The sequence below is a fragment of the Rhagoletis zephyria genome, unplaced genomic scaffold, assembly GCF_001687245.7.
Source record: "Rhagoletis zephyria isolate East Lansing unplaced genomic scaffold, Rhagoletis_zephyria_1.1 Rzeph_scaffold_03039, whole genome shotgun sequence".
Lineage (NCBI taxonomy): Eukaryota > Metazoa > Arthropoda > Insecta > Diptera > Tephritidae > Rhagoletis > Rhagoletis zephyria.
In genome coordinates, this window is record NW_016160123.1 from 8,842 (window position 1) to 25,966 (window position 17,125).

Genomic DNA, 17,125 nt, shown 5'->3' on the forward strand with positions numbered 1-17,125 from the left:
ACCAATGAGTGCAAAATTAAAAAAAAATAATAATAATAATATTTTAATATTTAATTAAAAATGTCCTGGCCAGGATTTTTTCAGCCAACTCAGCCGCGAAATGTTTCCTAACACGTTAAATTTCATCCAAAGTAGATTTCATCCATTAAACACTATATACTTTCAGTAAAATATTTCGGAAAAATATTAAGCTTTACGTGAGCTGGACCGATTTGAAAATATCTCCAAAAATGGAGTATTTTTATGAATAAAAATAGTTTCTTAAAAAAAAATTTCTAAAAAGATCCCCTCAGCTGATGCTGTATTTTCAAATTTTTTAAGCTAAACTGTTTTGTTATTTGAGGGGATTTTTTTTTCAAAAAAACTTTTTAAGAAACCAGTTTTATTCATAAAAAACTTTAAACCATATAACACCAAATTTCCAACTTTGTGCGAAGAACTTTAAAAATTAATTCTGCAATGTTTCACCAAAAATTCAAACTTTTTAATTAGAATCTTTAGAAAAAATTTGGTTTGCAGTTTTGTAACTTATACAAATTGAGTATAATAAAGTGTGAGTGGAAAGGGCTGCTCATTTGCGTCTCTTTCAAAAAAAAAAAAAAAAATGGTCGAACATACTGAAAAAAATGCGTAACACCGTAAAAAAAAAAATAAAAAATGGCAAAAATTAGTGGTAAACCTTAGCGACTAAAAATTGCACTTTATTGTACTAAAATTTAACGTATTTTTTTAAACAAATTTTACGGAGTAAAAATCTCGAGAAAATTATCCTAAAAATTTCAGGGCTAATACATCAAGGATCATTGAAGAAGGCTTTAAGATCTGTAAGCTGTTGTGGAAAAAATTTGCAAATTTTTTTTTTCCCGTATTCGGCTCTCATAAATATGGTCACCGTAAACATATGTGTTTTTGATTTTTTTTTTTTTGCAATATTTTTATTGACGATTTTTATAATTTTTCCATTTCTCATTATCAGCAGATGCTGAAGGAGGAAAACCTCGATCAGAAATTCGAATTGGCGATCGCAATATGTACGAGTATTAACAATTGTCAGAGTATGTGAAGTGACATGATAGAGAACCACAGCTTCAGATACGAGTACTCCAACTCGGTAGCGGTGGCGGCATCGGTATCGGTAACGCTGCTTATTATAGCCACACTCAGTTGATCACAAATGCTTGAGCGCGCCGCTAATAGATACGTGCACGGAGAAACGCCACTTGCTTGTGAACTTGCTATGTGCGTAGAGTTTTTTTGTAGAGTTTTTGAAAATACACACTAAATTGTCTAGTAGGTTCCTAAAAACCTGTTGTGCGTATCCATGTGGAATGAGTAGTGAATAAAAATAATATATTTAATTTACATATGTATGTATATGTACATATGTATGTACAACAAAGAATTTTAAGTCATTTCTATGCAAATGTACTATATGTAATTAATCGGATTCATAGATATTTATTAGTGAAACGGTAAATGGAAATTTTACAACGAGCTTTTAGTGATATTTAATGAGTGTAAAACAGAGCTTTAAATGAGCAGCGGTTCAGCTCAGTCACGAAAAGTGGAAAATGGTGTATATTCAAGTACTAGTTGTACATGTATATATGTATAAATATAAATAAAACCATTAAAAATAATTTAAAAGGGTATAAAAAAACCCTACATACATATACATATGTATATATGTATGTGTGCTTGTTGATATAATTTAGTATGTCTACTAACTGATGTGATTGTGTGAAGTTGAGAAAACAAGCGGAAGATGAGATTTGCTATGGAATGCTGTTGTGCTACGTAGAATAAAACCAGTTACATTGGAATAGCTCGAAATACTTTCAACTATAAAAATAGAGTTGGAAAACGAATAATAAATANCTACATGTATATATGTATAAATATAAATAAAACCATTAAAAATAATTTAAAAGGGTATAAAAAACCCTACATACATATATGTGTATACATATATTTATATATGTATGTGTGCTTGTTGATATAATTTAGTATGTCTACTAACTGATGTGATTGTGTGAAGTTGAGAAAACAAGCGGAAAATGAGATTTGCTATGGAATGCTGTTGTGCTACGTAGAATAAAACCAGTTACATTGGAATTCGAAATACTTTCAACTATAAAAATAGAGTTGGAAAACGAATAATAAATACCAGAGAATAAGTAATACAAAAGTAAGTTTGAACTGGAAGAAACCGATTATGATACACTTTTAGTATTGTATCTACATACATACGAGTAAGTATGCTCGTTAATCCAGTAACAATCGGTCGACGTTAACAGTTCGAACCGAACGTTATCGTTATCAGAGTGCAAGAGAACTTGACAAGCACTTTAGTAGTTTCGCTGTAATTAAATATTTTTAGAGAGTTGTTTAAGTAAAACTACCACTTTAACCTGGAAATATCAATCAGGTCGGGAGTTAAGTCAGTTGCCGTTTCAATTCATGTACACCCTGTATCTACATAAAAACGCTAATCTGAATTTTCGTAAAGCATCTGAACAACAAAATTAATGTTCGAATGAAAATCGTTTCAAACTTTCATTTCAAAATTTTTCTTCTTTTTGTTTAGCGCTGTAACCCCCTAAGCGATTTTGGCCGAGTTCAACAAAGCATGCCAGTCGTTTCTCGTCTGTGTCAACTGACGCCAATTCGAAATGCCAAACGAAGCTAAGTCTTTCTCCACCTGGTATTCCCATCACAAAGGAAGCCTGTTTCAACGGATGCAATCAAGACCGCGTGAACTATTTATATCGTCTGCGGTACTCGCAGTCTCCCACGCGTAGAGGCCCGTAAATATTGCGCAAAATATTTCTCTCGAATGAACCGCCTTATTGGATGTTATCTTTGTCTACACTTCTGCGCCATACATCAGCACGGGCGTGATGAGTTGCTTATAGAGTGTGGTTTTCGTACGTCGAGAGAGAACTTTACTTCTCAGTTGCCTTAATCGTCAATGCATTTCTAGACTGGCATTATTATCAGTGTTAATACTGATACTCTGTAGCTCTTATAATCTTCTCCAATATCAGATTAAAGTAATCGGGCGAACGAGAATGTCTCTGTATGAAAAAGTCGGAGTTATCTTTCCCAATACTGGCGAAGCTGGCACTATTGTTCAACATGATTTTCCACAGTCGTATTAGCATCGCGGGGATACACAATTCAGAAATCGCGGCTTAAAGCCAACTTCTTTTCGTACTGTCAAAATCGACTTTGAAATAGATAAAGAGAGGCTTTAAAACAATACGCTTGCTAATACCTTGTATGCAATGTTTAAGTGGCTTATCCCTCGGTAGTTGTTGGTCAAGGCACACTTTAACTCCAATAGTTAAGCATGCGTTCATATGACCATACTCTTCTCAAGGGCTTATCTATGCACCTTATCAGGTGCTCGTCGTCATATTTGAATAGCTGATTTCTAGGATCTTTGAGGGGGGCACTCCTTTCATAGTTCCATTATATTCTGGACATAGGTCACGACATCGCAGTAGCTATTAATTTTCTGTCCAAGTTGTATGGCGTTTTTACTGTTTGGCAGCATTTCAAGCTCTTCGCACTCACGTATTTTGGCCTCTCAATTTTTATTATAGAAACTACGTCAAAAGACAACAGACAATCCAAAGCCTTCATTCAAAATAAATTAGCAGGGAGAACCAAAATAATCATTGGGTATTTTAGTTAGTGATGGAGTTCTCAACAACTATTTTTACAGCCGTGATCTGTAAGCGATTCTCCCCATCTTTCCTGTATTCTACTTATACTTATAGCCACACATTCATGCATTCTGTACATATGTACGTATACATATACAGTGGTCGAAAAAATTCTAGCCGCATCGTATAGTTCGTTCTTTAACGAAAACTGTGCCAATTTGGTTTAAAACTTTGTGCAATGTTAAAAAAATAAGATCAACAAACTTTCGTAAAAATTTCGACCTTTTTAACTATATTTTTTAGAAACATTTCGAGTTTGCAGTTTTAAGGCCTATTCAAATCGTATCTTAATAAAGTGCAAGCTACAAATTTTTACAAATTTTCTGTGTTTTTTTCAGAATGTTGTTGGTTGCAGTTGCTTCCATATAGCGAATACACACATTTTTTTTTTTGTATGGAAGAAAACCGTACCATCTCCGACAAAAAAAAATCTAAAAAAACAACGGCAATTTTTAGCTATTTGCAACCTCCACTTTATTGTACTAGGATTTAATGGTCTTCAGAACTGCATACTCAAAATAATCTAGTTAAAAAGCTCGAACTTTTTACGAAAGTTTGTTGATTTTTCTTAAATATTGCACAAAGTTTGAAACTCAAATTTTGACGGTTTTTTTTTTTTAAGAATGAACTACATATATTAAAAAAAAATAACTAAAATTAAGTCGGCCGCTGTGGTGTAGTGGTAAGCAGTGCGCGCTTCCACTCCGCAACACCTGGGTTCAAGCCCTGGTCAAAGCAACATCGCAGAAAATATAGAAAAAAATTTTTTTCTTAACAGCAGGCAATGGCAAACCTCCGAGTGTATTTCTGCCATGAAAAGCAGCTTCTAATAAAAATACAATTGAAAACATCAAGGCGCATGCCACAAATCGGAGGAGAAGCTCGGGCAAACACTAACATTTGTGTAAGCGCCAATCTATTATTATTATTATGACTAAAATTAAGTAACAAAAGAAAATAAAAATTGTGATATAGGTCGTTCATAAATGCATCGCATTTAAGTGTACACACGATCACTTTAATATTCGCTAATTAAACTCTTAAGCTGTGGAAAAAACTGGTATCGTGTTTAAGCAGAAAGTGAGATAAAAAAAATTTTGCATTTTACATTCGAATTCGTATGCACATGTGAAAGTGTGTATGTACTTGAGCTTATTTTTTGCGTTATCAATTCTCGGAAATGTATTTAAATACATATGTATTGGTAGAAGCACTTTAAAAATTCTCGCCGAACAAACAATACATAAATACATTCGTAAACAGAGTTGCCACTGACGAAAAAAAATACTTACCATCCACTTGAAAAAATCTACCAAACCTGGAAAATATCTACCAATAACTTTTTTTAATAACTTTACTTTAATAAAAACTATAGTTTTGTTAATTTTTTTGCTATTTCAATAAGAATTAAAATTGTGACCCAAAAGCTGTTTGGTAATTTTTTTTTAATAATTATTTTCAAGAAAAATTGTTTTAGTATTTTTGTTTTTTTTTTTTGTACAAGAATATTGTTTGCGTTTCCAAACATTTTCGTCTACTTCTTACTCTGAATTTTTCGAACACTTTAAGGTATGAAGTTTTATAGCCTATAATGTTTGAGTAAAACCTACAATGTGTAGCTAAAAGTTCCATGGATTTTTTGAATTTTTTTTGTCGCCAGTCTTTGGTGTTTTTTTTTCTTTTAACAATTGTCATTGATAAAAAATTGCGTTAATTAAAACTTTTCGTTTGGAAACAATCACAGTGCGTAATTACATATGTACCTGTCCATTTTTTCTTTTAATTTAAATAATCATTTAAAATATTTAGGCAATCAAAAGCTTCTTGGGATTCCAGTAAAATGAGTTTTGAATGGAGCACGATATGTTCGCCTTTTATCGACATAAGTATGTACTTACATTTATACGTGTGTATTTAAGTGTGCATTAAAGCGTTCGAAAATTAATGCAATAAAGTAGACAACACTTTTGGAAAAAAATTATAATATAAAGATAACTACGATAAATAAAGCGGAAACGAAAAGTTGTATTTGTTTTCAAACAAAATAATTCAACAAAAATCCATCAAAATGAAAAAAATTACTTTTTTACCAACCCAAATTTTTTCTACCAATTTTGGTAACAATTTACCAAAGTGGCAACCCAGTTCGTACATACAAATGCATACTACGTGTGTAAGCTTAGTTGTTCACAAACTATACGACAAGGCTGCACGCTCAAACCAGACATCGGCTATGCACTTTAATGGCGTAAATTAGTTAAGTCAAACAAAATGCACCAAACAAACAAAAAATGGCAGATGTAAGCTACGTACATACATACATATACGTATGGTGCCCATATTTATGTCAGTCAGTCGATTTGTATATTGAATTAAATAAAATAACCCGGAAAAGTACTTCTTATTTTACATACTCACTTTTTCGACCTTTATTGTAGTGATGTGCTGAAGTGTAGGACCCCAATACCCGGTACCCAATACTTCAAAAATATTAGGGTACCCAACACTTCCTTTTCGGTACCCAATACCGATTCTTTACATTAAACCTTCGCTGCTTTATATATTTAATGTTTACAAAAAAATTATTTTAATGCTAGTTTATATGATATCGGCTAAAAAACTTGAACTGGTAGCAACAGTACAATATTATTTTATTAGTATTCACCCTAGTAGATCCAAGGTTCAAGAACAATGCTTTGGCTGATAAGAAGCCTTTCAAACCTACAAAGACAATATCGCCCCATGAATCTAGAACAAAAATGCTTCAGACAAGTAAGAGTTCCTCTGCATTATGGCAACGGACCATCACACGTATATATATACATTTTTCATTTACATCGTTACTGAGTATCGATTAATACTTAAAAGTATTGACTTGGCACATCACTAATTTCTTGTAGTGGTGAATGAATATTTCAACAATATTAATGAATATCTAATTTCTATTCATACACACGGGTATTTAGTTTCCACCAACTATGTTTTTTCTGTAGCCAAATATGTATTTGGGTTATTCACAAAGGTGTCACATTGTTGTATGTCGTAAATTTTAAATAGCTAAAATATATGAGTTCCCCCACACAGTGTTAAAAAATAGTTGGCTGTGTTTTCAAGTCTTCTAAACATTTATTTAAGCTTTTAAAGTTACGTTACTTACGACACCGTTGTGAATACCCCAATTATTTACTAACTACAAAATTCTCTGGATCTTTTTTGAAGAAAGGCTTAATGATTTGCGTCACATTTTTGCTTGTTTATTTTTGACGCTGTGTAAGTGACGCCAATTGGAAATGCCAAGTGCAGCACAGTGCTTCTTCACTTCGTCTTTGCATCGCAGAGGAGTTCTTCCTCTGTTACCAGCATCGCGACCCCCGTTGAATACTTTCAGAGCTGGAGCGTTTCTGCCCATTCGTACGATATGACCAAGCCCGCATAGCCGCTGTATCTTAATTCACCTCACTATGTCTATGTATATCATTGTAAAGCTCATACAGCTCATCGTTCCATTATCTGCTGTATTCGTAACCTTTCATCGCAAAATCCAAAAGCCGCCTCATCAGATGTTTTCATTGTCCATGCTTCTGCGTCATACACCAACCCGTGCTTGGTGAATGACTTGGAGTGTGATTTTTGAACGACGGGAGAGGATTTCACATCTCAATTGGCTATACAGTCCAAGGTAACACTTATTGGCAAGAGTGATTCTCCATTGCAGGTCAAGGCTGATATTATTATTGGTGCTAATGCTGGTTCTTAAATAAACGAGGTCATATGCTTTTTCCAAATCATAACTGTTAACATAAATCATAGCTGTCAACAGTGACCTGTGTTTGCTTTTATCCTCCTTTATCACCATACACACGCAATTTGCTTCCCAATATAATTTTCATATCCTATTTACCATTTTTTACTTACTAAGTAAATTATGATATCGCATAAATGCTTAATTCAATTTATAATAAACGGCTATATGGTTCTACTCAAAAAGATAGACAAACTCCAGATAAAACTTTTTAAATTTAATTTTTGGCGAACTGTATTTATTCAGCTATAGTCCATATATCAAATTTTAAGACAAACAATTTTATACAAATTTTCATAAAGAAATTTAGCTCATCGAAAAATTCCGAGTGATATAAAATTCAACACAAAAGAAATGATTTTTTTTTTATATCGGACCACGAAAGTTTTTCTTTCACTACCTTTCCACTTCTTAAAGTAAGTGTTACATTTTTATATGGAACATATGCATGAAGCTCTTTTAAATTTCGTTTGATTGAAAAGATTACATAAAAAAAGGCCGAGACACGTTAACTTAATTTGGCCGCAGATTACGGATCTGTACACCGTTTCGTATTACTGTTTCTAGATCAGGTAATTTTCCCAAGACATTTGCGTTTTAAGTTTGCATTGCGAATGAAAAAAATTCAAACTTTAAGCTTAGTATCCAGCTCTTAAGAAAACGGTCAAGAAAAAATTGCCATTATTTCGCGTGTGTGTCCAAGGAATTTTGACATTTTTTATACCTCACAGCCTGTTGCCTCACTCTTTCCTCAAGAAATAATGGAACGGGCATATATTTCTGTTGCAAACCTGGGTTGCCTTGTGCTCTTTTTTCACAAAAAACTTTAGAAAACCGTAGTAGAAAGCGTACTAAATTTCTGAAGAACTGCGTACTGCCTTAAGGAAATTTGACTCAAGAAAATTTCTTAGCCATTTCTTGTACGTCATTTTATATGGAGTTTTTGCTTTTCTTAAGAGCTGGATACTAAGCTTTAACATGAAAAATTTTACTTATACGCCATGTACCGGTATATCCAGGTACATGGCGTACGAGTAACATTATTTTCTGTCCCTATTTCATACAAAAAATCATTACACCATTCACAAGTTCTTTGTTTATCCACTGATTTTTACCGTTAGTAGCTGGTAATATGAGGGGCGTGTAACTAGATCAGTGGTGCACACGGAAGTCGCCGGGAGCTACTCGGCTTTCACATACAAGTCGTGTGTGCGCAGCTAGCGAACTGCTGCGACGCTAGCAGCGAATTAGTTTGCGTTTCCCTGCAATACGGGGGAGTGACTACAGGACTGCTGAATCGGTAGCTACCTGATAAACACCGTCAATTACCGACCGACTACTAGCAGTGTATTTCATCGATTACTTTTACAAGGCAATGTCCTAGGCGGTAGTCACCATCGGCTCTCTCTGCACTACCGGGAGTTACTAAAGTAGTCACTGGCGTGATTTATGGGGCCCTCTGTCGTAGTTTTACGCTATTCTTTGATGACTTAAAGGTACATTAGGTACAGTCAGTAGATTTTAGGTACAATTATTATTATTGACCCATATTCGCTTTTTGATTTCTGGAAATATGTTTAAAATGCTTTCGAAGTTACTTACGGCAATTTGATTATTTTCTCTAGACTTGTTGCACCTATTAAAAGGAATCGGATAAATTAGCAGACTTTTCGTGTTGTTGCTGGATAAAGAAGTATACTTCGCAAAGCGTGTTTTTTGTATTTTTCACCATATTTTTCAGTAGTCAAAGTTAGACATAAACAACGCTTCTCCGATTCCCATTAGACTATAGTCTATAGATATAGGCTCAGTTGAAAAAAAAACATAATCATGTTTAAAGTACATCCATCTTGTAGTCATGTTTTAAATAAAATGTATAAAAAAAAAATACAAGTGAATTATGTAACTTTTTTAGGTACAATCTGTCTCATTTAGGTACATATATTTTATGATATTAGGTACAATCTGAAATTTCCATTTTTCATCCCTGATTGGTAGCTCCGTCGACGCTGTACATCACTGAACTAGATATTACATGTTCTTAGGCGGGCCTGCCTTTCTCGACTCTCACACCTGCTCTCTGAGAGCACTCTTCACCAAGCCAACATACGCGAGCAGTGTAACCACATTTCCCATTAAGTACCGCCGCAGAAGAAATATTCGGATTTCAGCGAGCCCGAAAGAACAGCTGGTACGATGAGGAGTGTAAGAAGCTGCAGAGGAAAAAGATGAATAGGGAAGCGAGACGTATTTGGCGCAGCTTAAAATGCTGGCCAACAGGAAAAGCGCCCGAAAATTTTACCAGAGAGTTAGCAACTTACGGAAGGTTTCAAGATCTGTAAGGACAAAAATTACGATCTCGAGACCGATGCCCAGAACGTACTCAAATTATGCAGGGACACTTCTCAGCTCTATTGAATGCCAACAGCACTGAAAGTAGTGGAGAAAACGAACCAGAACCCCCAGTCGATGACGATGGAGTCGATGTCCCACCGCCTGACTATGACGAGGTACGAATAGCGATTACGCGGATGAAATCCCACAAAGCTGCTGGAGCTGACGGCCTGCCAGCCGAGCTATTCAAGTACGGCGGCGAGGAGCTGATGAGGTGCATACATAAACTCATATGCATACAAGAAAGGCGACCCCGCCAAATCGCCAACTACCGCGCGATCAGCCTTCTAAGCATAGGTTACAAGGTCTTATCGAGTGTATTGTGTGAAAGACTGAAGCCCACCGTCAACGAACTGATTAGACCTTATCAATGTGGCTTAAGGCCTCGAAAATCCACCATAGATCAGATATTCACAATACGCCAAATCTTGGAAAAGACCCGCCAGAATAGAATCGAGACACACCATCTATTTGTAGATTGCAAAGCCGCTTTCGGCAGCACAAAAAGAAGTTGTCTTTATGTCGCGATGTCTGAATTTGGTATCCCCGCAAAACTAATACGGCTGTATAAAATGACGTTGAGCAATACCACCAGCTCCGTCAGAATAGGGAAGGACCTCTCCGAGCCGTTTGATACCAAACGAGGTTTCAGACTCCGATTCGTGTGATTTCTTTAATATGATTTTGGAGAAGATAGTAGGAGCCGCAGAACAGAAACGCTCAAGCACATTACTTTACAAGAGCGTACAATTGCAGATACCGACGACATCAGCATCATCGGAGAAAACAATTCCTACGTCTGTTCGGCCTTCTCGGGATTATATAGAGAAGCAAGGCGAATGGGTCTGGTGGTGAACGAGGACAAAACGAAGTATCTCCTGTCATCACACAAACAGTCAGAGTATACGCGTCTTGGCACCCACGTCACTGTTGACGGTTATAATTTTGAAAAAGTAGACGATAATTTCAGCCTTGAAATCCAACGGAGAATGACTCTTGCCACAAATGCGACTTTGGACTGAGTAGGAAATTGGAAAGTAAAGTCCACTCTCGCCGTACAAAGATCACACTCTATAAGTCACTCAGTAATATTCCGGAGATGTACTAACTAAAACACGATTTCATTTCAAAGGGCCCGCCCATGACCTCTTCTCTGGGACCCGACAGGACTCCCGACGGCCCGGACATTGCGCCTGTATGTATTTACGTTAACCTTATCTAGATATTTACTTAAAATGGGCAAGCTCGGACAATAAGCACACCCAGATACCTTTTCCTAGTATTTCTATCAAGGCTCATCAACAATTCTTTGTAAATTATGTTGGCTACAGAGGCCATCAGCTCTGTGGTTGCATTTTTCACCTTTATGAAAGTTTTTTGAGTCGGTAAAACTGATATTTTCGAAATTAGGAAAACTGCGTTCTCTGGGAAGGCCTTGTTTAAAATCTTATTGAAAAAAATGTGTAAACAAGCATTTTGTATGGCTTTTGATATTTTAGCATCATGCCACAAAAAATAATAAAAAAAAAACATTCGAAACACTCGAATCTATCAATATAAGGGTAATCATGAAACTACACTCAGAAAAAGTATATGTGTTGAGAAAAATGTAACTAAACCCCTTTCTCGGTGTATGGGCCGAATATAGTTAAATTGCGTTTTTAGTTTTTCTCTCTAAAAAAAAGTTAATGTTTTTACTTCAACAGGGCGAATATGTATAAAAAATTACCTTCTAAATAAATTTACCTTTTTAAGCTAACACAGTTAGAAGGACGAAATTCGGAAATATTTTAAAATTTTTAAACAAATATTTGCAAATTTTCAAGGATATTCAGGGATACAATTTTAAAATGTTCAATGCCTATTCGTACTTATGCAGCAACAGATTTTATTATTTACATTTCTACGGAATTTCTCTTACATCTTTACCCATATTGTTATTCTACATTGCACTGCATTCTATAATAATTATTATTATTAATTATTTCTTTGTAAGTTCAAAAACTAAAAACGCACTTTTACAATTTTTGGCCCCTAGATTCGCGAAGATATTAACTTTTGCCGATTTTGCTGTCATTTCCACCTTAATGAGTATGCCTAGGTAATCACATTCTTCCAGCAAATGAACGATATGCTAATGGGTAATAACAGAACACAATTTCTGTCATTGATCGTACTTGTCCTAATTGAAGTAATTATAGCTTCATATTAGACGTGCTTTGTTTATGGGGGTTAAATATAGGCTTTTGATTTAAAATTTGTTAGATCAACATGTATATTTAGTAACTTTGCGTAGTTTTCAAGGAATTGATAATACTTGTAAAACGTTAGCTAGTATCTTTGCATTTTATGTAGAATCTTAGTTTTTAAACCGAATATTTACTATGCTCATTATTACTATAAGACACGAAAGCGCCTAATCAAATTTATCAAGCTATTTAAACAACTGCATATCGACACCGATTTGTCAATCAAGTTTGTATCTCTCCACTTCTAAATACACTCTACTTATACTCGTAGTATTTCCCGTCATTGTTTACGTATTTAAATAAGATAAGGAAGGTTTTATATATAGATACATATTTAGTTAAATAGCAATTACAAAAATATATCAATAATAACGACATCCGCTGTATATCTATTTATGTATGTAAATAAGGGTGGTCGAACAATGCATGTGAAAAAGTAAAGTCGGAACTTTATGCTCTCACCCTCTAGGATTTTTCTATACCGAAAAAATATACCCCTATTTTTTATTTTGAAATCATTTTGAAATCAAAAGCGCTCAAAGTTGTCTATGTATTTTATATGGGAAAAACCACTTTTCGCAGAAATGGAATAGAATTCTTGAAAGCCAATATTTTTCGATCGGTGAACTCTGTTTATCTTAAGGTTATTCCCAATAATAATCCCCAATTATTTATTTGACCATTTTTTTTATAGTAAATGTATTTTATAGGTCCACCGAAACCCCCAAAAAATTCCAGAATATACAATGGGGGATCAATAAAAAATCTTTAGTATGAAAATAAGGTTAAATAAACAATTATATATTGTTATTGGAAGCCTCCTGAAGAGAACCAAAGTATTCCGATCGAAAAATATTGATCTTAAAGAATTCTGTACCATTTCTACGATCGGTTGTTTTTTTCGCATATAAAATACATGTAAAAGTTTGATCGCTTTGAGCGACCTGTAAATATATTTTGATTTCGAAATAAAACAAGTAATTTTTAAGCAAACAAGTAATTTTTAGCAAAAAAAAAACCGACTTAAAAAAAAAATATATATATCTATATATTTCATGATCCAATGATCGGATCTAAGCAATTAATATGGGACCACCTCTGAGACACTGCCTTTCCGTTGCAAAAAGAATTATTGAAATCGGTTGACGTGGTGCAAAGTTATGCGGTAACATACATAAAAAAAAAAAAAAAATTCCGACGAACTGATTAAAAACCAAACCGTCTTCAATTCTTATATAAAAGTTTAGGATCCAATGATCGGATCTAAACCAGATAAGTATGGGACCACCTATGAGACACTACCTTTCCGAAGGCAAAAGAATTATCGAAATCGGTTGACGTGGTCCAAATTTATGCGGTAACATATATGAACAAGTAATTTTTAGCAAAAAAAAAAACCGACTTAAAAAAAATATATATATTTCTATATATTTCATGATCCAATGATCGGATCTAAACCAAATTAGTATGGGACCACCTCTGAGACACTACCATTCCGTAGCAAAAAAAGCCGACTTAAAAAAAAATATATAGTTATATCTATATATTTTATGATCCAATAATCGGATCTAAACAATTAATATGGGACCACCTCTGAGACACTACCATTCCGTAGCAAAAAAAGCCGACTTAAAAAAAAATATATAGTTATATCTATATATTTTATGATCCAATAATCGGATCTAAACAATTAATATGGGACCACCTCTGAGACACTACCATTCCGTAGCAAAAAAAGCCGACTTAAAAAAAAATATATAGTTATATCTATATATTTTATGATCCAATAATCGGATCTAAACAATTAATATGGGACCACCTCTGAGACACTACCTTTCCGTTGCAAAAAGAATTATTGAAATCGGTTGACGTGGTGCAAAGTTATGCGGTAACATACATAAAAAAAAAACAAAAAATATTCCGACGAACTGATAACCTCCTTTTTTTTTGGGAGTCGGTTAAAAAATAAAAAAATATTCAGACGAACTGATAATCTCCTCCTTTTTTGGAAGTCGGTTAAAAAAATAGATATTTTTTGGATATAGAACAATCCTTGGGGTGAGAGCATTAAAATTCCGACTTTACTTATTTTGGACCACCCTAATAGACATGCATGAAAATGAGGGCATTTTGTATACATACATATATTTACGTATGTGTGGGTATATTATTTCCTCGCATTTCTATTTTTGCCCTGAATGCGTACGTATTCAGGTAAGTGGTTGCGACATTGAGGTTATTCATATTCATATGCAATCAAAGGTCAATACTCTCGAAAATGTACTCATGCATGTACATTAGCGTGTTGCAGTTTTTTTTTNCGGTTGACGTGGTGCAAAGTTATGCGGTAACATACATAAAAAAAAAACAAAAAATATTCCGACGAACTGATAACCTCCTTTTTTTTTGGGAGTCGGTTAAAAAATAAAAAAATATTCAGACGAACTGATAATCTCCTCCTTTTTTGGAAGTCGGTTAAAAAAATAGATATTTTTTGGATATAGAACAATCCTTGGGGTGAGAGCATTAAAATTCCGACTTTACTTATTTTGGACCACCCTAACATGCATGAAAATGAGGGCATTTTGTATACATACATATATTTACGTATGTGTGGGTATATTATTTCCTCGCATTTCTATTTTTGCCCTGAATGCGTACGTATTCAGGTAAGTGGTTGCGACATTGAGGTTATTCATATTCATATGCAATCAAAGGTCAATACTCTCGAAAATGTACTCATGCATGTACATTAGCGTGTTGCAGTTTTTTTTTGCGAAATTCGACACGCGTTTATAGAGGATCTATATTTGATTTACCTACGTAAAGAGTAGGGGGTTCACGATCGGGTGCATACTGTCTAGCATGGATCGTGAATACCCCTAGTGTGTATTCTATATGCGAGTTAGTGCTTGGAATGTTTTGTCTTCTTCACACAATTAAGAAAGAAAATTTTAGGGACGTGGTTCAAAATCCTTCTGGAGTTTGACAACCTTTCATGAAAACTACTCGTCGAGCATGGCTCGGTTGAAGCTTTAAATCGCATTTCGAATGAATCAGGAGTATAGATGGATTATATTCCTAAAGGAGGAGGAAAAAACCCACATAGTTAAACAACCAACAAATTTTAGCCGATCAGTCTATCTTCATTTCCATCAACTTTTGATTGCCCAACACGTCTACGAAAAAAGTTATGTCTGAATCCCTTATGCGACTGAAGTGAATTTTCTTCCTCCTATAACCCGTATGGCTCACATGCTACATGACTAGTTTTAAGCACAATAATGAAAATTATCTTAATTTTATTAAGAATTTCAACTTCAATCTCAATCTCAAAGTCCATCTTATCTATATATATCTATATATACAATACGCGAAGGAATTTTTCGTCCAGGACAAAAGATCTGTATGAGATGTCAAATTAAAGCGCTAGCTCTGTAGATGTGCAAACTGATTTTAGTTTTTCGAAAAGAGTTGCCACCTGTTAAATAATCACCCTCAAGTTATTAAATAATAAATGCCCTCAGATCCGCACCATTCGTTCGATTTTGAAAGTGGGCTGTCAAATTAAAGGGCTTAAGGTTCGAATGTTCAATAGGGTTTGACTTTTTCGAAAAGAGTTGCCACCAGTAAAGGAATTAGGCTCAAATTATTTAAAAAGTTTAATCAATTGTTACAATATGGATATCAACAGAAATGGTTTTGAAAAGGCTTTATATCTTAACTACGTGTAGGCGTATTCTCGCTAGGAGTCCTGCTCCGCTGGGCTACTTGAGGGATGAGGCAGGTCACTGGACTATGAGTGGCGAGGAGTCTCTTAGGCTGCTCCTGGACACTCACTTTCCTTCCGATCCCTTCCCTGAGGAGATCTCCTTAGGGGAAGTGTGCGGAGACTGTGCTGCTGTTTCTGACCTCCTGGATGAGCGCCGCCTGGCGTGGGCGATCAATTCGTTCGAACCCTTTAAATCCCCAGGACCTGATGGCATTATACCTGCGCAGCTGCAAAAGGAGGCGGAGGTGTCGCGCCGTTGGTTGGCCCCAATCTACGCGAGCTGCGTTAGATACGGGTACATTCCCAGGGGCTGGAGGGTCGTCAAGGTGGTGTTCATCCCGAAGGCCGAAAAGAGCTCTCATGTTGCCCCCAAGGACTTTAGGCCAATCAGTCTTTCATCGTTTCTGCTGAAGACGTTGGAGAGGCTGGTTGATATGCACATAAGGAGCATGATTCCTCGGGATCGCCTGTCCAGAGCCAAGCATGCCTACTGTAAAGGACGGTCGGTCGATACTGCTCTGCATACAATTGTGAGGTGTATAGAGGAAGCCTTCACTCACAAGGACTTTGCCGTAAGAGCCTTCCTCGATATCGAGGGAGCTTTCAATAATGTCCTGCCGGACGCAATAGTTAAGTCGCTAGATAAGCTTGGGGTTGAGGTCAGTCTCATTAGGCTCATCGAAAGCTTGCTGCGTGACAGAACTGTCATGGCCGTCTGGGGTAGCGCCTGCTTGTCTCGCATGGTGAGCAGGGGCACCCCGCAGGGAGGGGTTCTCTCACCCCTTCTCTGGGTCGTCGTGGTGAATGAGCTACTAGTGGAGCTGGAGAGACACGGCTGTCGGGTAATTGCCTATGCAGACGATGTGGCGCTCCTAGTTAAAGGTAAATACCTGAACACTCTGTATGAACTGACCCAACGGTACATTAACATAGTTATTAACTGGGCGGCCATAAGTGGTCTTGCCGTAAACCCCAGTAAGACAGAGCTGGTCTTATTCACAAAAAAATACAAAATCTCTCCCCTCGGTTGGAGGTCTGCGCTTACAGCTGTCTGACAGGGTCAAGTACTTGGGCTTGATCCTGGACAGGAAGTTGTCGTGGGTACCAAACATCGAGGAAAGGGCAAGAAAGGCATCAGTGGCCTTATATTGCAGTAGGGGAGCTATTGGTAAGAGAT

The 17,125-nt window shown here is 35.7% G+C and overlaps 1 protein-coding gene across 6 annotated transcripts in view; it reads left to right on the forward strand.

The window, feature by feature from the left end:
• The first annotated feature begins 1,166 nt into the window (after positions 1-1,166).
• The window catches only part of PGRP-LC (Peptidoglycan recognition protein LC), a 42,828-nt gene continuing 26,869 nt past the window's right edge, over positions 1,167-17,125 (forward strand). For 2 of the 6 annotated variants that reach the window (XM_017623089.1, XM_017623093.1), the window contains exon 1: positions 2,002-2,188. The gene's annotated coding sequence lies outside the window, so the exon portion shown is untranslated. Of the gene's footprint in view, positions 1,240-2,001; positions 2,189-4,617; positions 4,636-11,103; positions 11,123-17,125 lie in introns of those variants that run through there. The other 4 variants (XM_017623090.1, XM_017623094.1, XM_017623092.1 and 1 more) reach the window with 4 other exon arrangements.